Consider the following 8,329-nt stretch of genomic DNA (forward strand, 5'->3'; position numbering starts at 1 on the left):
TTGCATTGCCTCAAAAAAAAATTAATTACTTTTTTGTTTATTACAATATTCTCGTTTTTCTTTCTTAGATAGTTTCAGAAGACTTAAACACGTACTTTTTATTGGGGAAATCAGGAAATGATGAAAATTGGCTAAATTAGCGCGAGTTGAAGTGAAAAAAGATTGGAATTTTTCGTTTTCAAAAAATCCACTTTTTACCAATTATCTCAAAAACTACAAAATCTATAAATTTTTGCAAGAGGCCGTGTCCCCTTTTGGTCGCCAGCGGTTCAATTGAATTTGAAAGATTAAAACTTTTGATATTTATAATTTAAATGTCAATCCCAGAATATGTATTTACCCTTTTATTTTATAGAAAAGTTGAAAAACAATTTTCCCAATATTGTATACGTTTCCAATTTTACCAATATATTATATCATAGCTGTTGTTTCTTCTGAAAAAATTGACAATTTCATAAATGCTTTTAACATAATAATTTGAATGGATTACCTTGATTTACAAATTATAAAAACAACTGAAGGTAAGTTAATTACCAATTAGTGTAAAAAATCTTCATGGTCTGGCAGATATCTTAATCTTAATTTCCATAATTTATATTGTCAAAAGGTCGGCGTCATAAAAGTTTTAATCGATAGATCCATTAATTTGAGTCATAATAGAATCAGCTAAGATAATTTGGATAAAATAAAAATCAGCTCAGTTCACGTAACCTATCAACTTTAAACGTCGATAAAGTCTAGATCATGTGAGTAAGTTCGTTCATGAAATTTTTGTGTAGAATGATTTTCACTTTTTTTCCTCACTCTGTCCACACGGATTGAGATATCGTGTTCACGATTCAGAAAGTTATGCAGAAAGCATTAAGGAACGTTTGTATACATATATGAAAATGTTTTGAATTACAAAGAAAGTTTCATAGTAAATACTATAGGAATAGGAAAGGGAACGTCAGAATATTAATAAATGAACCTTCCAATAATTTCGTTTCTCTTCTGTTACTTTAATTAAGACCGTAAGAACTACAAAAAAATTCGTACCCATATGTACTAGACGGTTGAAAAAAAGGATAAATTTTATTCTAATCAAATCTACTTATTAATTGTATAGTGTAATTGCAAGTGAAATCCAAACTGCTCATCGTATAAAATTTCATAATCAGGGGAACGGACGCGTTTGCATATGGTGTAGGGTCCAAGCGATTCATTTTTTAATCTTGTTTCTTTGTTATCATTATGCAAAAAGTACAAAATCTCTTGGTTCGAGAAGAGCATTACGGATGATTATTTTTGCATCTGACCGCCTTTTTAATCGTTCCTGCGTTTTTTGAATGGCAGCTCTTGCGTTTTCTGAATATTCTGCATGTCTCTTTCGCCAAATATCTATCAATTCTTAATGGCTTAACGAGGTGGTTGTTGCTAAGCCTGAAGGTAAATTGGCTTTTCTTCCAAATATCTCAAACGGCGTTAAACCTGTACTCTCATGAACTTCGGTATTAAATACTAAGCTATTAGCCTCAAGTTTTGGTCCCATTCCATCTCTTTATCAGCCAGGTATGTCTTTAACAAATCTTTAATTATTCCATGAGTTCTCTCGAGGGCTCCATTGCTATGGGGCGGAAAACAGTTGTTTTGGTGTGCTTCATTGCAACAAAAATGGTCTATTTCGTGTGCACATCTTAAATGGATAAAATATATTTGTTTCCACTCGTTGTTTCTGGTAATGGGCCAACTATGTCCATCCCCATCTTCTCATTCGGCTGCGTTGGCATTTCTGCAATGACTGCTTCAACCTTGAGACGAATTCGAGTCAGTTTTTCACGTTGGCATGCTTGAAATTTTTTAACTAATTCGATTACGTCTTTCTCAATATTTTCCCATGATGTTTGTTCGCGTGGTCTATTGATTGTTTTATTTCCGCTAAAGTGACTAACGGTCACATTTCCGTGTGCTCCCTTAACGGATTTCGTTTCTTTCCTTGACGATGCATACACGTTTTGTAATTTTTTCGAAGGGATCCTCCATGTGAAATTTAAATATGTTCCACGGTTTTATTTCCGGTGAAATCTTCAATTTTGATGCAGATGAGTTTGGACCATTTTTGTTCGTCATAGTCTGATAACTGGATTCTCAGCACAGGGAAAATGTTTTTGAAAATTTTTCCTATCAGTCCTCTTAATGTCAAATTTCCATTATTTCTCGGTACTTTAATTTCTTTTTTAATTTTAATTTTTCTTTATTACTTTTTTTCGGCGTAGAATTTAGCCAAATTATTGTTAATGTATAGAAATTATTCAAAAATATCAAAAAATGCCCTATAATTTTATTCGGATTCCTGTGAAAGACAAAACATTCTGTCCTTATAAAGACTGAAAAAGATACGTCATAAGTTAAAATTGGAACTTTAAGTATTGTGATTGCGATATAACTTTTCGCGCTTTATTTATACGTCTTTAAAAACAAAATTTAGTAGCTAATCAGTCGATAATGTGTAGATGATAATTCGACTAGATTAGATAAGAGGCAAAATATCAAAATTGTGCTTCATGAAAACTCCATTATTAGTAGTATAGCTATGCAGGTTCTGGCCCATCTACGTAGTTCTGTCTGCCACCGACAGATGGCGCTACTAGTCAGTGCCTGGTAGTCGGTAACTGCTCAGTCGGTAAGAAAACTCCGTGTCACTGTTTTACCATGTATGTAGTTCGAGCTGAAGCCAGAAGATGTCGTCACTGTGATACTATGGGTGTAGTTCAAGTTGGAGCCGGAAGATTTCGCTATTGGTTTACCTTGTAGTTCAAGCTGGATCAGACAGAACCCTGCCCCTATTTTACTATTATGTAGTTCAAGCTAGAGCCGGCAGATGGCGCTCTTGGGGTGACAGCCTTGCAACAAGTGGCTAGGGAAGGGGGTTTTTCGAGGCTTCTAGAAAGATCTCGAAGCTTGTAGAAAGATCCCAAAGCTTCTGGAAAAATCTCGAAGTTTCTGGAAGGATCTCAATTTTTCTAGAAAGATCCCAAAGCTTCCGGAAAGATCTCGAAGGTTCTGGAAAGATCTCGAAGCTTCTATAAAGGTCGATATCGTGTATGTAATACTTATATACATTGCTAGTGCTAATGGAAAACAAGATCGCGCACCTGAAATTTGAAAAAATATTCCAACGGTGTGTATATCTCCAGCCTTGAAATTTGGCTGCAACCCAACGATGCTTAAATAAAGTCCAACGTTGAAAATTCAGTCCAACGATGACGTATGTGAGTGTTCAATGCTGAGAATAAGCGATATATATGAATTTAGAATTGATTCCAACGATGTTTGTAATCTCAATGAATTATCTGTCGTATCAGTTGTGTCATCTTCAAGGGTTCCGCTTTCAGAGTAATGTTTGTTAGTTGGCTGATCCTGAGGATACAAGAACAAGGTCTTGAGAGCTACAGCATTTCAAAATACACAATTTGCATTCCGTCATTGCAGGTGGTGATTGCATCTATTTGAAACTGTGCTGTACATTTTTTTCAGTGAGGAATAGCCCAGATCCTCCAGATTATTTAGATTTTATAGATACTGATCAAACCATTTTTTCTTTTGTAATCCTTTAACGTAGACTGCACGAGCACTGCCTAGTGTATCTCGGATTATAAGCCTGATTTCTTCATAGGGAATATCACCAGATGTCCATTCACGACCATCGTAATTGCGTGTCAACCATAAATTTTCACTCTTGCATTTGGCAGGCAACAAGTTTCAAGTGTAGGGTGGTTCAAACCATCGAGATCTTGAATTGCTCTTCGTTTCCTGGCTGTTGTCGTGCCTGAACAACAGCAATCATGTCACTGCGTGATCATGTCAGGACAAGTTCATGCTTTGCATTCATAGCAATCTTTTGAGAGTCTTCACAAATCCTAAGATCATGGAGAGTAAAACAGTAAGATTAAAGTACATTATCATGCTACTAACACCTAGGTAATTTACTAGATCCGATGGTGGCGGAAGATTGCCGAAACTGTTAAAGTATAGAACACTATCACCAGCCTTTCTATAGGTTATCCAGTGGGTAGCAGGGCCGTGACTATCATCAAGATAGACAATAGCTGACTCAACTTGGTTAGGTCCTTTTACAGGTAGTTGATTGAAAATAAACACTCCTCGAAAATGTGGAATCTTTAGAGTTTTAGCATACTTGAACAGATCGGCATTAGTGAGTGGACGGTAAGGTAGCTTCACTACAATTTTTTTGGCATAGGTCTCAGATGAAGTCCCTGTCCTTTTCGATGAGGTTTCATATGAAGGCCTAATCCTTTTCTGTAGGGTTTTAGTTGTAAGCCTTTTACTAGAGCAATAGCCTCCATTGCACTGTTATGACGTTGAGCTTCTGCCAGTTGTTGTTTGGCAGCGCTAGTATCATTTACCGCCTTAGCTACACCTGCTGCTCCACCAGTAATACCACCTACGCTTTTGACAGCTTTCTGTTCACCTCTGATTGCAGACTTGATAGCCTTTTTAGCTTCGTCACTTCGTTTCATTGCCTTCTTGGCTACAGTCACAACCTTTCTAAATCCAATTAGTTTATTTTTGAGAACTGGTTACTTCTTCGAAATGGATTTTCTCTTCTTTGAAAGCCATTTCTTCTTTAAAATAGACTTCTTTAACCCCATACCGAGTTTTTCTGTGGCATTCATCACGCATTTTTTGCTCGCTGTGTCTAAAGGATTAATACCAGGATACCATCTGGCAAGTCATTTAGCTAACTTAGTACCTGGACCACAGTATGGGTAGCCAGGCAAGTGCAACTCAAACGGAAAATTATTGATGACTTTGTTGATTAATCCTTTACCTCGATGGCTGCGTGACAATTTATTCGCTTTACGATGCACAATCATTCCTCACTAAATGTGAGTTAGAACGCAAATGAAGTAAAAGCTATGTCAGGGCTGTATTTATAGTTTTCACAACAGTTAAGATCAAGATGCGGTTCAAGACATAATCCATTAAACTTCCGGTTGACAATTTTGACACCGTAGTCCAATCAGAGAAGAAGAGGGTGAAACGTCATGGTAGTCTTCTGCCAGACAGTATTCGCGCAGTGTTTTGGGGACCATCGAATTTTGCATTCTTAACCTAAATCGTATACCCAAATGGATTGAATTTTGAGAATGTCTACGTCCACCCGAAATCCCTCAAACAACCAAAGTACAAATTCTTGGAACGTGTATTAAATAATGTGAAATATGTTGAATATTTTACCTTCAATGAGCATGAAGAAGTAATAGAACCAAGTGATGCTCAAACCAATTCTATAATTGTAATTTATAACGTGGCCTGTGAGAAACAGGATAACATCAGAGCCTTTTACTGTATGGGTAGGCACGTCCGCGTTAACAGTTTTCACTTATATCAAACTTACGCTCGAATTCATAAATATCTAGGGCGAAATAATTTCGATCTGTTGATTCTTTTAAACAGGATAAAAGGAAGTTGAGACATATATATGACGATCACGTCAACACGGACATGAATTATTCTCAATTTCGAGACTTGTGTTCAGCATGTTGGAATACGGACAAGTATGGATTTGTTGCCATTGACAAGGACAGTGATCTCAACAGAGGAAGGCAATTCGACGTAAGCACCGAATGCAAAAAGTGGGTAAAGAAGCCACTGAAAAGATGATTAGTGAAACTTTAAAGCCAGTAGTCATGCCACTGCAGAAACTGGTTAAAATATCTAATCCTTTCACCAACAAAATAGAAAGCAGTATCTAGATATGGTTTATGGTGTGCATAAGATCAGTCATGGTAGCCTTATGATTTGTGTATGACTGGAGTTTTGAGGGACAATATATCAATGCTGGTGGTAAGCAGTATCTGAAAAGAGTGGGTATGCTTGAACTGTTGGTTAGAAAATCTCCCGAAAAGTCATCTAAAACCACTGATGATCTGAACAAGTACAAGGAAATATTAATTGCTACAAATGCACACAAGAAGCAATACAGCCCAATTGAACTTATTTAAACAAGCTGAGGTATCAAGTACAAGAACTTTATTGCAAAAATGTTCAACGTATCTCGCAGACGACCGTCAACTAGACGTAGAAGGAAAAAGACTTTGTAACGCTGGCGAGGCCAAAGAACAATACGATGCAGTCAATTTGGAACTTGTGCAGCGCATCATACAAAACGAGATACGTAAAGTGTATCAAGTTACATCATCTTTGCGAACAGAGATTGACAATAATAATTTGATAATACGTATACTCGAAGAATCAATTAACGAGAAACTGAAAACCCTGCAGATTGACACACAGCAAGATCTGTCAGTCCGTAACGCTGAACTCATTGCTCAGTTGGACGCTCGATTAAATGGACTCAAAAGTGGAAAACGAAAAAATGTCGCTTGTAACAGACCTGCATAGACCTCCTAGAAAGAATAATCTACTTCGTCGTGAGCAAATGCGTGGTATAGACGAAGCGTGGCAGGATTATTTGGTTGAAATGGTACCCTATGCCCCGTGAGAATAATGGCTACAAGTACTTACTTACCGTCATATATATTTTCTCCAATTACACCTGGGCGGTTCCTTTTAAAAGCAAGAGTGGACCTGATGTCACTTCAGCAATGCAATCTATACTTATGTAAGGTCGTGTACCAAAAAGCGTACACACCGATGAAGACATAGAGTTTTATAATGCACATTTTAAAGAACCTATGCAACGATATGGCAATAATCTCTATTCAACGCATAGTAATCTAAAGGCGCCAATCTGTGAAAGATTTAATCGTACGCTCAAGAATAAAATGTGGCCACAATTTAGCTTGAGAGGCAAAGTGGATAGATAATTTACCTACACTAATCTCCAAGTACAACAATACCAAACATCGACCAATCGCTATGAAGCCAATAGATGTGACTGCCGAGGGTGAAGAGGAGCTTATAGAACGCTTGCAAATATTACGAAATATATCAGGGACAAGGCCAAAGTTTAAATTTTGTGACATAGTTCGAGGCAGCAAGGACAAATATGTCTTTGAGAAAAGATATACACCCAATTGCACGACTGAAGTATTCACTGTTGATTGAATTATGTTGACAAGCCCCGTGCCGTGCAAGCTCAAGGACTATCAAGATCAACACATCGCTGGCGGATTCAATGAACAATAACTTCTTAAAGTTAAACAGCCAGACATATCTTGTAGAGAAAGTGATCAAGAAACGTGTCAGCAAAATGTTTGTAAAGTGGTTGGGCTTTGATAATTTACACAACAGCTGGATAGATCAATCCGATATGTAATCAACTTTGTGCAATGTTGAATGAACTTTCTGCAGTGTTAAATCAACTCTGTGCAATGTTGAATTAACTCTGTGCAATGTTGAATCAACGATAAACCAACGTTGAAGCAATGAATTTTTTTAAGTAACCATGAGCTTATGTGTATATTATATTACCATTACTTCTATTACTTCTACGTATTTACTTTTATTACTATTATATTACTTATTACTTCTACGTGTTACTTACTATTATTTATTACTTTTACGTACTAGGCAGTCTGATAAGTACCTGAAAATTCTAAGAGATGGCATTAGTATTCACTAATGTGAACCATTTTCGTCGAGCTTGATCCTTCAAATGACGCCTGTCAAAACTTTAGCCATTTATGTTTACGCATTTACAAGTTGCAGCACTGAGAAGCGACTAACCTCCGAGTTTTTTTTAATATGGAAAAATCTGAGTTTCGAGTTTTGATCAAACACTACCATCTTCGCAAGAAAACGATATCCGAGACCAAGGCCAAGCTGGATCAGCATTACCCGGACTCTGCACCGTCGATTGGAACGATTCATAAGTGGTTTACCGAGTTTCGTTGTGGCCGTACAAGCACAGTTGATGCTGAACGATCTGGGTGCCCAAAAGAGGTCTCTACACCAGAAAATGTCGAAAAAATCCATGATATGATGTTGAATGATCCCAAAGTGAAATTGAGAGAGGCAGCTAATGCTGTAGGCATATCATTGGAACGTGTGGGCAATATCGTGCATTCCGTTTTGGGCATGAAGAAGCTCTGCGCGCGATGGGTGCCGCGTTTGCTCACAGTGGACCAAAAACGAATTCGTGTGACAACTTCCCAGCAGAATTTGGCATTATTTTCGCGTAAGCCGACCGAGTTTTTGCGCCGATTCATAACCATGGATGAAACCTGGATCCACTACTGCACTCATGAGTCAACGCAATAGGCAAAACAGTGGATTCCACCGGGCCAAAGTGCTCCGAAGCGTCCAAAAACGCAACAATGGGTTGGAAAGGTTATGGCCTCCGTATTTTGGGATGCACATG

Source organism: Belonocnema kinseyi, chromosome 5, assembly GCF_010883055.1.
Source record: "Belonocnema kinseyi isolate 2016_QV_RU_SX_M_011 chromosome 5, B_treatae_v1, whole genome shotgun sequence".
NCBI lineage: Eukaryota > Metazoa > Arthropoda > Insecta > Hymenoptera > Cynipidae > Belonocnema > Belonocnema kinseyi.